Source organism: Talpa occidentalis, unplaced genomic scaffold, assembly GCF_014898055.3.
Source record: "Talpa occidentalis isolate TD23 unplaced genomic scaffold, MPIMG_talOcc4v2.1 talOcc4.8, whole genome shotgun sequence".
NCBI lineage: Eukaryota > Metazoa > Chordata > Mammalia > Eulipotyphla > Talpidae > Talpa > Talpa occidentalis.
This window is the reverse complement of record NW_023605194.1, coordinates 50,324,705-50,341,377: the sequence shown is the minus strand read 5'-3', so window position 1 is coordinate 50,341,377 and position 16,673 is coordinate 50,324,705.

Here is a 16,673-nt window from a genome sequence, read left to right as displayed (position 1 = left end):
ATGGGAAAGAATTCCTTCTTTACTGCAAAGAAGCTTGAATATGAATGCTGATAATGAATCATGTTTTAAAGACCCTGCTTGTACCTCAAACTCAGTCCTTGATGTGGTTAATAATGTGGCTCTGAAGTCAAAGAGAACTTCAATCCTGTGAATCAGGACAAGTTAGTGAGTTTCTCTGCATCTGTTTTCTCATCTGTGAAGTGGAGGTAATAATAGCATGTGGAGAATTTCAACCAGTTCCTGGAACGTAGTAAGGGCTAACTGAATGGAAGGCTTTATTATCATTATTGTTGCTCTTGATGCTTATTATCAACAGCGTAATTATTATTCCTTAAGTGGCTATATCTTTTTGATGTGTTCTACAGAACTGGAACCACTCCACCAATCAGTCCAGGCAGAAAACTAAAATAGCACTCTAAACCAGCTAGGCCAAGATGGCAATTAGATTGTCAGCTCAATATAATAATTAGATGTTAGTACCTTCCTGGGAGTCTGTGTGGACAACAAATCAACAACTGTGCTGATGAGAAGAGCAAAGGGTTGTGATTGATTATCTATGTCTGCCTTAAGTATGGGAAAGTGAAGGGCAATACTGTGATTATATGCCATCCCTGGCCTGGGCAACGTGGGCCATAGCTCAGACATTTTCTGGTCTTCTGAAACAGTGCACAAAAGTACGAACAATCTCCTTTCTGCTGGCCACAATTCTAACACCCTCAATGTTAAAAGGGATACTTATTGGTAGAAAGCTATAACCCAGTTCAAGACCAAAGGCTGAAAAATAAGTTGATTTAAAAATTTTTTTTTTTGTTTGTTTAGAGTTTCATAGCTTCCTTCTGGGAAAACTATTTGGCTATTAGGCATCATAATCTGTGTAACATGGTGGTCTCCTCTTCCCTAGTAATGATGATAATGGCTTATATTTTCAGAGCACTTAATTTGTAAAATGCTCTTACATCCATTAGGACACTTTATATTCAACCATTTGGCTTGAGGCAAGCACAAAAGGAAGTGACGGCAAACTGGTGTGGGTATTTCTTAAGTCTCATTTCAAGTCCATTGATGATTCCAGCACATATGTTTTGTTTCCAAAATGCTGGCATTTCACTTCCAGGGTAATGGTATCTGCCTCTTGCTGTGAGCCTCCCTCTGGTTTCTTGAGTTCTTAATTTATTTTCCTTTCATTTAGGATTCTTCCCCATGTAATACATGTTTGTCTGTTGTTAAAATATTGCCCTTATATTTTGCAGCATGCCCAAGTATTTCCTCAATGAGTCACTTATGGATCGCATGGCCAATTCTATTCTCAAGATGAAATGCCAAGTCTAAGATTAGTTCCAGTTTTCTATTAATGATTACAGATTCTTAAAGCTTAGAAATCACTGCACAGATACCAACATGGTCAAATGGTGGCCTGTATAGAAGGCAGTTTTTCCATTGCTTTTCTGCACCAATAGATTTTGTTTTCCTGTCTTCCTATATAGAGTCTACTTCAGAAGCATAATCCATTCTCTCCCACTCATCCAGTCTCAAGAGATTTGGAACTATTTTGCAATAAAAGATGTGTAAGTTTGACCCTCCCTGCCCACGCTGCTCTCTGCTCAAATGGGTTGAGTCAGTGTTTCCTCTCACCCTAATTCAGCAATGGGCCAGCTGGTTTTGTCTGATAGACTAAGACCCAGTTAAATGAACGTCTTTGAACTTCAGCTAACCAGGGAAAAGGTAACGTTAAGTAATGATTTAGTTAATTAATCAAGGAAGAGCAGTGAAACAGATAAATTCAGATCCTAAAACCTCTTTCCTCCATAAAAATATTTTAGGTAGTTTCTTAATAGAAATCTGTTTCTATTATAAAACTTTAAATTATATAACAGGTAAATTGTTTTCATCCCCTGTTGATTGTATGACAACCTAGATGCATCAAAATTCCTTAGATGAAGATATTAAAAATTATTATGACTTCAATGCCTAACAAAAAACTACCTAGGACACATGATTCTGTTTATCTTGTAGGATTGTTTTCACTGAATTAAGGTTTGGTATTTTATCCTCAGTGTACATTAAAAGGTACTACAAGAAATAACCATATGGAACCTAATTTTGCATTTAATATGATGATATATTTGAATATGTTTTCTACCATAACTCATTGTCTCTCAATGGTATCCCTCCTGAGACATTTCTTGGTGACTAAATTCCACAAAAAGCAATACTTTCATGGAGGAACTTAATCTGTTTTCACTTCAGTGACAATGATAAATAATAACTGATCAAATATCTCTTTTGTTATTGATATTTTGCCTAGCAGAAAACTCAAAGAAAAATGTATGGTTCAGTTCAAACACTGAATATATACAGTTGGAGTTGTGAAATGATTTAAACACTACAGACATAGTATCTGATTAGAAGAAAACTAGAGAGAAGCACTTGCTGGCACTGGTGTAGCTACACACTGATGTCATCAAAGACACAGAATTTATTTATTTTTTTTTTGCCTTATCTTTTTTGACAACTGTCTCTTTAATCTAACACTTCATACCTCATATTACATGATGACTACCATAGGACCAAACCAAATCTCCACATTCAGAGCAGGAAGAAAGAGAAGGAATGAATTAGCAAGTCCTATTCTTCCTCTCCATCTTAAAAGGAAACAACCTTTTCCAGAACTAATCTTTCTATGTCTCATTGGCATTTCTGAATCACATGACTACCCAACAAAGTCAGAGTTACATTAGCCAATTAGCAAAGCTATAAGAATGTATTTTCTCTGGTTCTCTTTTTGTAAATATTCTTATATGTCCAAGAAATTGAGAAAAAATAAGATGTGGCTCTGCTTTCTTTCTATAAGCTGAACCTCCAGTAAAAGGCAATTCATATATGAAAATTTAATAATAATAAGATAGTAATAATATAAGTCAATAGCACATGAGGTACACAAGGCATTTATTATGAAACAGCAAGTGAGAGGGAAAAAAAACAGATGAGAGGTCTAGATAGTAGGAGTTGAAGAGTCTAGATAGTAGGTAGATAGAAGTAAATAGAAGGTCTAGAAAGTAATGTTCTAGAGCACCCCACTATGATTTGGAGGTAAATAGGATAAATATTAAAGATTGGAAAGAGTTTGATGTAAATCTTACAGAGGAAAAAAGAAAATTAAATCTTTCTTTTGTCATTAAGCCCAGAACTACAGGTGTTCTGAAGCAATTTTCATTGTCTGCAAATCTTCCCATCTTCTTCAATAGATAGTCATTTTGGGACTTTAGGTGGTTTTGGAGGATCCAAGCTGATCAGCTACCTGAAAATCAGAGGTCTAGTAATAAAATGAAATTCCATGAGAAGAAGATGAGGTAACTGATGCAATAATCTCATGAATAAATAAGGTGTAGGAATTGAAAGACCTTAGTGGAAGGAGGAGAACAGAGAATTTGAACCCTGAGGCCTGGGATCCAATTCATGTTGACATTTCTAGCTAGTGTTCTTGCACAAATTGCTTAGCTTCTTAAGCCTTGCATATTTTCCATCTGTAAAATGAAGAGGGTGCCTTCCTCCACAATGACTTGTAGCAATTATATAAGCTAATAACCTAGGAAGTGCTGTGTAAACTTTAATAGTGGGGTACCAAAAATGAGGTATCTCATTTTAGAGATAAATTTTTTCATATAGATTTGATTTCTATCGTTCTATCAGAATACCATCTAATAAGTAGATTCAATGATTCCCATTGATTTCATGCTCAATATTGGGAATCAAAGATCACAAGTCCACTTAGGTGAGGCCCAGTAAGCATACTCTTAAGGAGTTGGCAAATATTGGGAACTCTGGTTCTACCAGAGTTTGGTTGACTCCTTTCCCAAATCTGTGGCTTAGAGAAAATTCTTAGACATCAGCATCAGTGGGATTCATTCCAGGTATGCAAATAATCCTAACTCAGGTAGTGTGTGTGCCCATGTTTAAAGTGTTTTACAATGAAGCAAGATTTTACCTCTCCATTCAGAAAGTCTGACATCACATCTCTAAAAATCAAATGGACCTCTTGGGGAAAGGTTTTGGGATATGTAACAGTGGTTCAATCTCCATGTCCTAGATTTGCTTGTAGAAAACTTAAAAATAACTTCAGAAAGAACAGAGTAATGAGCACCCTGAAGCTCTCATGCCTTTAGCCTCCTGAAATAACAGACATGAGAAATTATTCCACTCATATATTATAAAGAAACCACCACATGAAGCAATAAATATTAGACAGGATATAGGATTTTTTTTTCCTATCCTTAATGCTACAAGTGTGCAATAAAGGGAAGAATAACACACAAGTGAATTTAAAATAGACCAGAGCAGGTTCTTTCTGTTTTAGGTAAATCAAATGAAGTATATAGTGGATTTTGAAAATTATTGTCATAAATGTTACATGGGACTCATGGGTACCTATCTGATTGGCTCCACCCCAACAGACCAATGGGAAATGTTAATATTAAATGCCATGTAAGGCTGTATCTGAGTATATGTCTAGTATGCTTGACTCGCCATGATAGCCTTAGGGTACAGTGTCAAATTCCAGATGTGGTAATCATTTTCATTATTGTCCCTTGACCTGATATTTAACTGAAATAAAAGACTAAATGGACCAGATAGCAGACTGACACCAAAAATGAAATAAAGTGATCATCTTAATAAATCTTAAGTGCTTCTAGGACACTGGTTTCCTGGACATCCTAAAATTTATGTTTCTGTTTCTGGGAAACAAAATAAAATTTTGTGTTTATTAACTTACTCTGTGACACTCTTCTTAGATTAGTAATTCTCTAGGGACATTGGCCAAATAAGATTAATATGTTTTTAGGCATCCTGTACATGCTCAGGTCTTATATGTAACATCTGCTCAATCCTCATAGTCAGTCCAAAGGTCAGTGTTATAATTTTCCTATAGATGAAATGAAGTCTGAGTAGGTAAACCATTTCATAATCATTAAAAGAAGGAACTGAGATTCTAAATAGAATGCAACAATTATGCAATCCCTTGTCTTCAACGATTTTGAAAAATCATTCTTTGTCTACTATAACTGTTGTCTCTGGATAGATTAAGAATGTTTAAATGTATATATTGTTGCATTATCCTATGATGATAATGCCTAGCAAATGGGGTTTGGAGGAATTCTGGCCAATTGGACTGTCATATTAACTGAAAGTTAATGTTTTCTTTTAAAATCTTATTGAAATTATTCTTGCAATAGAGTCATTCTTCTTGACTTAACAGAACAGTGGTTAAGACCAGATTTTTCTCTGATAATGCCATAGTCTTCACCAGATCTTTGCTCAAATGTCACATACTCAGAGAGATCTCCTATGATCACCCTTGCACCATTTTACTTTTTTTCTTCACAGCACTTACCTCTAATTAATATAATACATATTTATTTTTTTCCTTTTCTTTTCTTGGCCTACCTCATTTAGTAGGTATGTTTCTTGAGAGAAAGACCTTTATTTTATCCAGAGTTGTTTCTCCAGCACAAAGAATAGTGCCTGCAATGTAGTAGGTCCTCAAACCATGTTGTTTAAATGAATGAGCAATGAGTGAATGAGATTAAATATCAATTCTAGCCAGTTAGTCCTGTTGCTACAAAGAGATTGGGCTGAATTTGAGTGTTTGTGACACCTGGTGACCCATTATTTGGTATCTATGCAGGGGGTTACTTATAATAAAGCTTTTGACACATTATCTGATTCTTCACCTACAAATACACAGAGGACAGCAATCCCTGCAAATACACAGAGGACAGAAATTTCAGAAAATTAAAGCACTGGTCAGTTGGAATTTGTCTATCAAGGTTGTTCCATAATTTGAAGAACAGTATTGATTTTTCTGCTTTTCATACTAGTCAACCTTTTATGCTGACCTCACACCATGTAAACACATTTGCTCTTTACCAAGGACATAAACTTTTTTTAGTTAAGTAATTATTTAATTTTATATATATTTTACATTGTTCTTCCTTTTTGTACAATGCATGCTTTCTCCTCTCACATGTATTCCCCATATAATTTCCACTATCAATTCACCCGTGCACTATCACCACAGTCCCTTGTGCTCTTCACTCCCCTATTTTGATCCCTCTCCCTTCCCTTCCCCTGCAGAGTGTCTCTGGTTCATATTTGTCTGTTAATTTTGGTTTTTAATTTTTTGTAATTATTTTCTTTCTGATCCCTCATTTTGTTCCCCCTACATTCCTCCAATAAGTGAAACCATCCAATATTTTCAGTTTTCTTTCTGGCTTATTTCACTGAGCATAATCCCTTCGAGCTCCATCCATGTTGCTGCAAATGGCACGAGTTTATCTTTTTTGATTGCTGAATAATATTCTACTGTGTATATATACCACATTGTGTATATAGGGTTGTTTCCATATCTTACCTATTGTAAATAGTGCTGCAATAAACATCAGGGTGCATGTATCCTTTTAAATTAATTTTTGTGCCTTTTGGGTAGATTCCTAGGAGTGGAATTGCTGGGTCATATCATAGCTCCATTTTCAGTAGTTTGAGGAAACTCCACACAGCTTTCCATAGTGGTTGGACCAGTTTGCACACCCACCAGCAGTGTAGGAGAGTTTGTTTTTGTCCACATCCTTGCCAACATCTGTTTTTTCCTTTTTTTTTTTTTTAATATGAGCTATTCTCACTGGTATGAGGTGGTATCTCATTTTGATTTGCATTTCCCTGATTACAAGTGATTTTGAACATTTTTTCTTATACCCATTGACCATTTGCATTTCCTCTTTGGAGAAGTGTCTTTTAGCTCTTCTGCCCAGATTTTGACTAGATTGCTTACTTTGTTTTTGTTGCTTCATGTCAGCTCTTTGTAGATCTTTGTGATCAATCCCTTATCAGTAGTATTGTGTGCAAAAATTCTCTCCCAATCAGTAGGGTGTCACTTTGTTTTAGTTAATGTCTCTTCTGGTATGCAGAAGCTTTTTAATTTGATGTAGTCCCAGCTATTGATATTTTCCTTCACTTTCTTTGATTTGGGGGATGTGTCTTCAAAGATGTTACTGAGATGTATGTCATGTAGTGTTTTACCTATATTTCCTTCTATATATTTTATGGTTTCAAGTTTGTGTCCAATTCTTTTACCCATTTTGAGTTAGTTTTTGTGCATAGTGTGAGGTAGTAGTCTAGCTTCCTTCTTTTTCATGTTGCAAATGCTGAAAACACATTTGGCAAAATTAAACAACCATTTATGTTAAAGGCCCTCGAAATTCTCAGAAGATACATACCTTAACATAATAAAGGCTATATATGACAAGCCCATAGCCAATATTCTCAATGGTGAAAAGCTAAAAACCTTTCCCTTAATTTCTAGAACAAGACAAGAATGTTAACTCTTACCACTGCTTTTCAATATAATACTGGAGGTCCTAGCCAGAACAATAAGACAAGAGAAAGACATACAGGGAATCCAAATAGGGAAAGAACAAGTAAAACTATCACTATTTGCAGAAGATATGATAACATACTTAGAGAACCCTGAAAACGCCACAGAAAAACTAATTAGTAAAGTAAACTAATTAGTAAAGTAGCAGGATACAAAATCAACACACAAAAATCAGTAGACTTTCTATATGCAAACAATCAATCTGAAGAAGAAGAAATCAAGAAAACCATCCCTTTTATAATTGAAACCAAAAAAACCAAATACTTGGGAATAAACCTAACAAAAGAGGTGAAAGGCCTGTACAAAGAAAATTATAAAACACTGCTAAAAGAAATTGAAGAAGACACAACGAAATGGAAAGACATCCCCTGCTCATGGATTGAAAGAATTAACATTATTAAATGGCCATTCTGCCAAAAGCAATTTACAGAGTCAGTGCTATTCCAATAAAAATTTTAATGACTTTCCTCAAAGAAATAGAACAAATATTGATAAAATTCATACAGAACCACAAAAAAAACCTCAAAAAGCCAAAGCTCTCCTGACTAAAAAGGAGGAGAATGGTGATATCATGCTCCCAGACTTTGAAACTATACTTAAAATTCATAATAATTAAAACTGTATGGTACCAGAACAAAAACAGACACACATATCAATGGAATCAAATAGAAAACCCAGAAATAAACCCACATATTTATGGACAACTAATCTTTGACAAAGGACCAAAGAAATGCAAGGACAGTTTTTTTTAAATAAATGGTTCTGGTAAAACTGGACTGTTACCAAGGACATAAACTTACTCAATTCTAAAAAAAGTAGGTTCCAATGTTCTTAATGTTCTCCACAGAGAGATTCCTGAAAGCAAAGTATCCTTAGAGAAGTTACACATTTGCAGTTTACTTTCTTGTATCCTTTCTGAAATGCTGTAGCCAGTATAATCACTAACTTGTTATGTGATCTTGGTGAAGTGTTATTTTTCTCTCTCTTGCTTAAAAATGGAAATATATGAGTTGTTTATAGAAGAGAGAAGATGACTGAATAGTAGAGAATGGAAAAAAATCTACTTCAAGTAGAACTGCAGATATTTGGAATCTGAGACCAGAAGAACTTTCAATGGTGAAGGAAATGAACAGAATTGTTATAGCACAGATACAGGTGTCTTTTGAATATTAAACAGGCCTCAACTGTTAAGTTTTCTAACACTGTATTCAAGGTGCAAGTCTAATATAATTGGAAATATTGGTGAACCTCCATGCTGTTTAAAAACATTCAGGAAAACCTGATTGAGAGCTTCTATCCTAAGAGGGAGTCAAGTGGTCATTAAGAGCCTGGACTCTAAAGTAGACTGCCAGGGCTGGAATCCTAAGTTTGTTGCTTATTTGGCATTATCACCCGGGGCACTCTGCATTGTACAATAAAGGTTGGGTCATGGAACTATTGCTCAAATTCCTCTAACAGCTCTGTCTATATGGCTGTATCCTGCTTTCATCTTGGGCCATTTGAAGTCACTCTTGCTCTTATTTGCTGTACTTTGTCCTTGCAGGACCCATCTCAAAGTTTCTGCCTCTGCTGGACCTCTGCTTGGAATGCTTTCCCCCCCACACAATTCTCATGACCTGCTCTCTTGCTTCCTTAGGGTCTGTGCTCAACTGTCACCTCCTCAGAGATGCTTTGTCAGAATATCTTTCTAAAATAGCATCTCCCTGTTACTCTCTACTCAACATTGACCTTTATTCTTCCTCATAATATTTATCATCCTAAACTAGTATTATAAAATTAATTCTTTATTGTCTGTGCCACACTCCAACCCATACCAACCCTAAATGGAAGCACATGAGGTTATAAATGTTGTCTTATCCACTGTGGATTGCCAAAACCTGAATAGATTTAATATGTAGTAGGTGCACAATAAAAATTTTTTGAATGTGGGAGAGGAAACTCAATCTAAACTGTGTCCACCAGAGTCTCTTTTTCATTGTTTTGGAATTTGGTCCAAAGGAATTAAATCAGCAGTCGGCGCTATAATTATAATTATATAATTAAAATATAATAAATAATAGTTAGTTATAAACTATAACCAAACTATAGTCTATAACTATAACTAAATATTATATTAGTTCTAACTAAAACTATAATTTTTTACAGTTCTAAAGCTAAGGCTTTAATTCAGGAAAGCAATTTAAACAAGCTGAAAGTTTTATAAATAAAAAAGTAGGTTCAGGAAAAGAGGAAGAGGGAATTTTGTATCCTTCCATTTCCTGGACTCTAATTCTACTAATTCCCTTTACTGAAGATATTTGAGTATATTTCTGTTTTCTTGCAATCAAATTATCCATAGCTAATATGGTGTGAAATGAGTTGACCTCCATTAGCCTTTGAAGTCCCAGAGGACAGAGGAAGTGTTGATGTATCTTTTTATATTTCTATCTCTTGCATCTACTACAATTATTTCTAGTACATATATGATAAATAATGAATGCACAAAAAATTTCAATTTGAAACTTAATTCCAATAATGTAAGTGCCATGATCCCCTAGTTTACCCTCCTAAGACTATAGTTCTCTAATCTACTTGCTTCAGATGATTTCCTATGATCTAGATCCTCTCAGGCCCTCCCTGACTATTCTCCTCAGCATCCTTGAATGTGACAGTCAATGGTTTTTCAATAATGAAATCCTTCCACATAGGCCCATACCAAATTCTGCTGAAGAGAAAATGAAGTGGAGTTTCTGGGTGTTCTACATCAAAATGTGAATATCCATTGTCCCCAAGAGGCAAGTTTCATCATTTTTAATAGTGTGGTAGGCTGTATGAATTTAGATGCTCAAAGAGTGAGTTTTATACTATTTTGTGGTAGCTCACTTCTTTATGCTTGAACCAGAAATTGAGTTTTAGAACCAACCAATGAATTGAAAATTTTGCTGTGCATATCAGAAAGCAATTATTTTACAGAAGAAAATTGGGGCATGCAATGAAACACTTCATTGTAACAATTGCAAACATTGATCTATTAGATGTTCTAATCCTTACTTGAATGTGTGATTCCACCCCCAGGTCTCACCTACCTTTATACCTGTTCTTCCGAAGACAGACTTACCTTTTTTTTTTTTTTTAGAAGATTTCTTCTTTAAGATTTATTTATTTATTTATACAAGCAATGGGTGCAGTCAGAAGTGCGGGAGGGTGAGAGAATTCACCAAAGCCAGAGAGGAAAGCAGAACAGGCAGAGTGACGAAGCACACTGCTGAGGGGAGCAGCGGGCAGCAGGAGAGGTCTGCTCACCATGTGGGACCCTCGCCTGGCAGCTGGGGATCAAACCGGTGCTGCAGAGCTTCGCAGCCCAGCGCTCAACAGCTGTGCCATCGGGGAGGCCTGACAGACTTTCATTTTGATGGGTTGTTGGCTTCATCAAATGCCCTGTGATGCAACTGTCCCATTTCCCTTCAATGCCCCTTCTGCATATAACCCTCTATTTTCTTTAAGTTAACTTCATCATCACCATCATCACCACCAACAATATCGACAACATCATCATCATTATCATCTTGACTTAAGAATATTATCTTTTTCACCAAACATGCAATCTCTTTATCTTTGCATTAACACCTACACAATTCTTGCATGAGCTGCCATTTAAATAGATCACTTATCATTTTTTGGATAAAATAACTTTTCACAATGATTGTGAAATTAGTTACTCACACTTTGGGCTCATATGTATCATCCCTCCATTGATCTTTTCTCTCACCATCACCCCTTCTTCTGAGTTCACTGTAATTTCTCACTGACTGACAAATCCTCATCTGAATAGGATAAAAAGAAGAAATTGGTATCACCCCAGATTCTTTTACACCTTGACAATCATAGTCACAATTTAGAATTCTATCTTAAATGAGAGTGACTTTTCAGGGCCAGTTACCTACTCCTAACTGAAAACTAGGACAAGAACACACCAAATCAACCATTGAAAGATTAAATCCATTGTTTCTACTTTCAAGAACCCAAGGTGAACTTAATCTGGTTGCAAAAAGATTTGGTTGCAAAAAGACTTAATGTAAGGGGAAGGGGGATTTAGCTTTCCAGGCAATGAGAAAAAAGTTTCAAAGTAGCACTGTGCTGTGTATATGCTACGATTTTAGAAACTTGAGATATGACTAGGGGATGACCCTCAGCCACAGGAAAGTCTAGATTTTCGGTTCTAATCCAAACCTCGGAATACTGTACCAGAGATATTGCAGAGGTGACTCCTGTACCACCCAAGGGGCCTGGTCATAGGTGTAAATCTACTTCCTCAGGCTTTCCCTTGGTGGAAAAGTTCAGGTTGGAAAACTGTCTGACTTCTTAGTCTAATGACATGTAAGACTCTTAGTCTAATGGCATTAAGACTCTTCAGTTCTACATCAATGTATCTTGTGCTCCCATATGAATATGGTATGAATTGGACTTTCAGCAGCTAATCTGTGATCCATGAAGGGAATTTTTGTTTTCTCTGGCAAGTGACCCACCCTTGTTGAATTTTGAGTGGTCCGGAATCTATAGGGGTATTTGGGAGAGAGTGCCAAAATGAAGAAGGATTTCTAGCTTCAGAAATTAACTGGTATGGGCCTCCCCGGTGGCGCAGCGGTTGAGCGCTGGGTTGCGAAGCTGCCCGCAGCCTCTGCAGCGCCGGTTCGATTCCCGGCTGCTCCCCGGCCACCAGAGGAGGGTCCCACATGGCGCGCAGACCTCTCCTGCCGCCCGCTGCTCCCCTCAGCAGTGTACTTCGGTCCTTCTGCCTGCTCTGCTCCCCGCTCTGGCCCTGGTGAATTCTCTCACCCTCCCACGCTTCTGACTGTACCCAGTGCATGTATAAACAAAAACAAACGAACAAACAAATAAATAAATAAATAAAACATGCCTCTATTTAAAAAAAAAAATAAATAAAGAAATTAACTGGTATGAAAACCTATGGGAAGGAGGTGGGGGTGATTCCAAAATGCCATTGTTTCATAGTTTGTATGGGTATCTGCACAGCACTCATAGGTGTCTGAGCTCAGCCAGGCCAATCAGTCCCTGTATGAAATTCTAAAAATCAGAACTGAGGAAAGAGAGTCAGCTTCTCCCAGGTGGCAGAAGCTGTGAGAAGAGAAATTAGCTATCAGTGATTAGATTCCTCACCACAAAGAAAAAGTGGGCTTACCTTGAGAAAAAGCGAGAGTGACCCAGAGAGAGAATGGAGACAAGGATGAAGCAAGAGGGCTCAACTACCAGTCCCTGGCTCCCATGATTCCTGAGACCCAGAGATACCACTTCCATTTCTACAGTTTGATTGTTCAACTATTTCTTTGATTATATAAAATATTCCCAGAAACCTTCCAATAAACTCTTCCTTCCTGGCCTAACCTAATTCCAGTTGGGGTTTTGTTCATTTGTACTCAAGAGTCCTAATTATACATATATGCTTGGGAATTTGAAACCAGACATCCAACAGGCCAAGAGGTGGTTTGCAATTAGTCCAATTATAATTTTTCCCAATCTGACAACCACAATTAAGAGAACTATAGTAAGGAATCTCAGTTTTCTATGTTAAGCACTGGAATACAATTTTCAGCAGGAAGTTTCCACATTAACTCCTATACACTTTGATCACTTTTCCATCAACAGAGACTCATGACCTCTCTTCTCCTGATTGAATGCAAATGGCCATTTCATGGAGGAGAATGAGCAGAGCCAAACTCTTGGTGTTCTTTTAAATATCTCCACCTTTTCTCCTTTTTTGTCTCTGAAATTACATTTTAAATATGGTTTCATATTACTTTCAAATGTAAGAAATACTCTCCTGGACCCTTTAGAATATATGCCTCTAAACTTTATAAATATAAATGGCAACTTGTTATCACAATCTTACATGAAATTCAATTGCTCTTTCCTTTTTCTCCAAATTTCAGCTGGAAATGGTAAGATGAAGTAAAATATTTGGAATCCTATTCAGAAAACCATGGATATTCAAGTACTTGGGAAAATGGATCTAAACAGCTCGATGATAAGCCATTTCAGTTCTCTCTCCCCATATTTCTGGAATATCCCATAGGTCAGAACAGGAATGGCATATCCATTCTTATTCTTTGTAGCTTTCCAACTTGCCCGCTCAGCATTTAAGGTCGATTGTTGAGTGAATAAGTAACCTTGCAATTGGTAAAGAGAAGCTGTGAGCTAATTAATCCTCCTTTTCCACTAGGTGGTGCTGGTTAATACATGATCTTTCTTGTGTTTTAAAAAGGTCTCAATATGTCACCATTTGGTTGGTAATAGGACTTGATGAGAGGCAGCAATTTCACCAATTGGATCTTTCCTTCTGACAGATGTGGGCTTCTTAGTTTCCTTATAACTGAATAGTGCTGATGGCCCTTTACCAAGATATGTGAAAGGATATGATAAGATATGCTGCCCCTCTCTTGACACTTTTCAGATGTCCACTTTTCTGGGATTTGGTGTTTAAGATCACTGCCTTATCAGGCTTGTAAGGGAAAGGGGTTGTCTGGATGAGTGAGAAACGACATAGACTTTAACCATGAGTTCTGGACATAGCACCAATACCTTGACCACTGGTCATTAGCTTTTGGTCCTAGGGTTTTTGGGGCCCCTTGGAATTCCTTTTTTGTCCATGAGATTGTATTTAAATATGACCTTTACCTTCAAAGGGTGATAAATAGTCTTCTAGACTTTCCCAGAGATCTTTTAAAGAGCTCATATTTGGGTGGTATATTATCTAATGCAACAGTGTTCTGTTCATTAGGCATGATCAGAAAAAGCGGTATTGCACAAACACAGTTTCCAGATATTCAAAACTTATTCCTTTCCATACCAAATCTTTTGAAAAATCTGCGAGGTTTGAATAAAAATAATCCTGACAAAATATGAGAGAACCAAAAAGAGAAATAGTAGATAGAATTCTTATTCATAAGAATAGAAACCCAATTCAAACTGGCTTATGCTCAAAGAGTTTCCCAAAAGAAGAGGTCTGAAGAACTTCAGAAAAGTTGAACTCAAGGGTTCAACCTCCAGGACCTGACTTCTGTTCATCTGTTCCCTACTTTCCTCTGTCTTTGCTCCATTTACACACTTGCCTTTGCCATTCATGCCTCCAGCAGATCTAGCCTTAGATCCTTCTGGCCTTCAGTCAAATGGAATTATTTCTCCTTCAATAATTCCTATGAAAATCCCAGAATTCACTCATTGGCTGGGTTTAGGTCTCAAGGCTCCTAAAATTAAATTATTATGACTAAATGGAAACAATACATGGATTGGCCAGATCTGGTTCACATATTGGCTCTAGAGATAGAGTGATGGATCAGACAATCATAACCACATGGACTTACAATTTAGAGTCTGAGTATTGTCATTCCCCAAAGGAAATCCATTGTATTCTTACCAGCGTAGGTATGAGTGGACGCCAGGAGGGTAAAATCAACAGATTTATGCAAAAGAAGTTAATGGAGAAAATGGAATCATACCTAGCCATTGACTTACCTACTTCTTTTATTACTCAGAGTTCCTTCTTTCCTTCTCTCCTTCTTTACTTCCTTCTGCAAAAATGAACTGAGATCCTACTATGTACCAGTCACTGCTATAACCATGAGGGCATAGGAGTCAAAGTGTGCCTTTACAGAGCTCTCATGGGCAAGTAAACACACAATTATAATACAGAGTAATCTGCACTAGCAGAGAAGTAGACATAGTGTGAAACAAACATGAAAATATGGATCCTTAAATCATACTGAAGCATCAAAGAAGGCTCACTAGGTACATTATATCAAAACTGAGTTCTGAAAATGAGGAGTTAGGCAAATAAAACATGCAAAGTGAGGAGGGAGAAGGAAAGTTTTCCCAAGAGATGCAACCATGGAAGGATTGTGGATTTAGAGAGATGTGAGTCTTACAGTTTGGTGAGAGAGTGGTGTGAGCACAGCAGGGAGGAGCCAAGAGGAAAGGAGAAGGAAGAGGATTCCAATGTCTCTCCAAATATGTGCTCCAACCATCAACCCCAATGGATTATTTTCTCACTTTTAGTTTAATTTCATGTCCTTTAATTTTACCAGTGAGACAACTTCACTGGGTCATTTCAACAAAGGGCTGACGCCTTGGTCATATACAGCAGGCAGAAACGTGTGCTATTTAATGGCTCTGTCTCTATATACTGAATTTGTGCCTTCCGTCTACAACCATCTTTCCCTCTTCTTTACCAACCATATCCTCTCTGTATCAGGACTTAAAGCAGAATTACCCCTTCCTCCCAGTGCCCTTATCCTTAACCCACAACTTCCCCACCCTCAGCTGACTAAGCAACCCTTCCTCTGTGCTCCTATAGCAACTGAGGAAAATCCTTTACATAACTTCGTGTTATTTTTGAGAATCTGTCTGCAAGTGTGATGGGCAACCTCTAAGAATGATGATCTCTGCCTCCTGGTATGTTTGTCCCTGTATAATCCCCTCTGCTCCAGGGGGACCTAATCACAAAAATGATAAAATGCCACTTTGGAGATAGGGTTATAAAAAGGCAATGGCTTCTGTTTGGGGCTTCCTCTTGATCCTCATTCCTGCCTGCTATGTCATGAACACACTCAAGCAGGCTTTGAAGACCGTGTGGCAAGGCAAGGGACTCTGTGTATGAGCTTAGAAGCAGGTTTTGTAGCTCCAGTTGAGTTTGGGCATGACTGCAGCCTCCTGTGAGACCCTGAGCTCTGTCCTGATTACTATCCCACTGACATTGTGGGATAATAAATGTTTGTCGTTTTAAGCACTAATTTTGGGGGTAACTTATTATGCAGCAACAGACAAGTCACACAGGAAATCTGTCTCCCCGCAGACTCAAAGGACCTCCAGGGCACAACTGTGTCTTACTCATCTTGTCCAGTGGCTGGCACAGGGGCTGCCACAAAGTAGATGGTCTATAATTCTGATGAAAGGAATTGACCTGCATTTCATCAGTTTCAATTTTCCAGTGCAAACTTTATTTCCCACCCCATGTGCTGTGTGAATCCAGTTTATTTATATGTCAGCACTAAGTGCAGAGAATTGGTTGTGTATATCCCATTACTACAGGGTTCTCTAAATACCCTTGCCTTCTCCTGATCCCCACAGAGTGCCTGCCCCAAGTGATATACGGGTCAAGAGGGAAAAGACCCTAGCAAATCCCTCAGAGCAGAGATCCCCAACTCGGGTCCATGACTCATTGGTTTTAAAAAATGAGGTTTTTGCCTAAGTG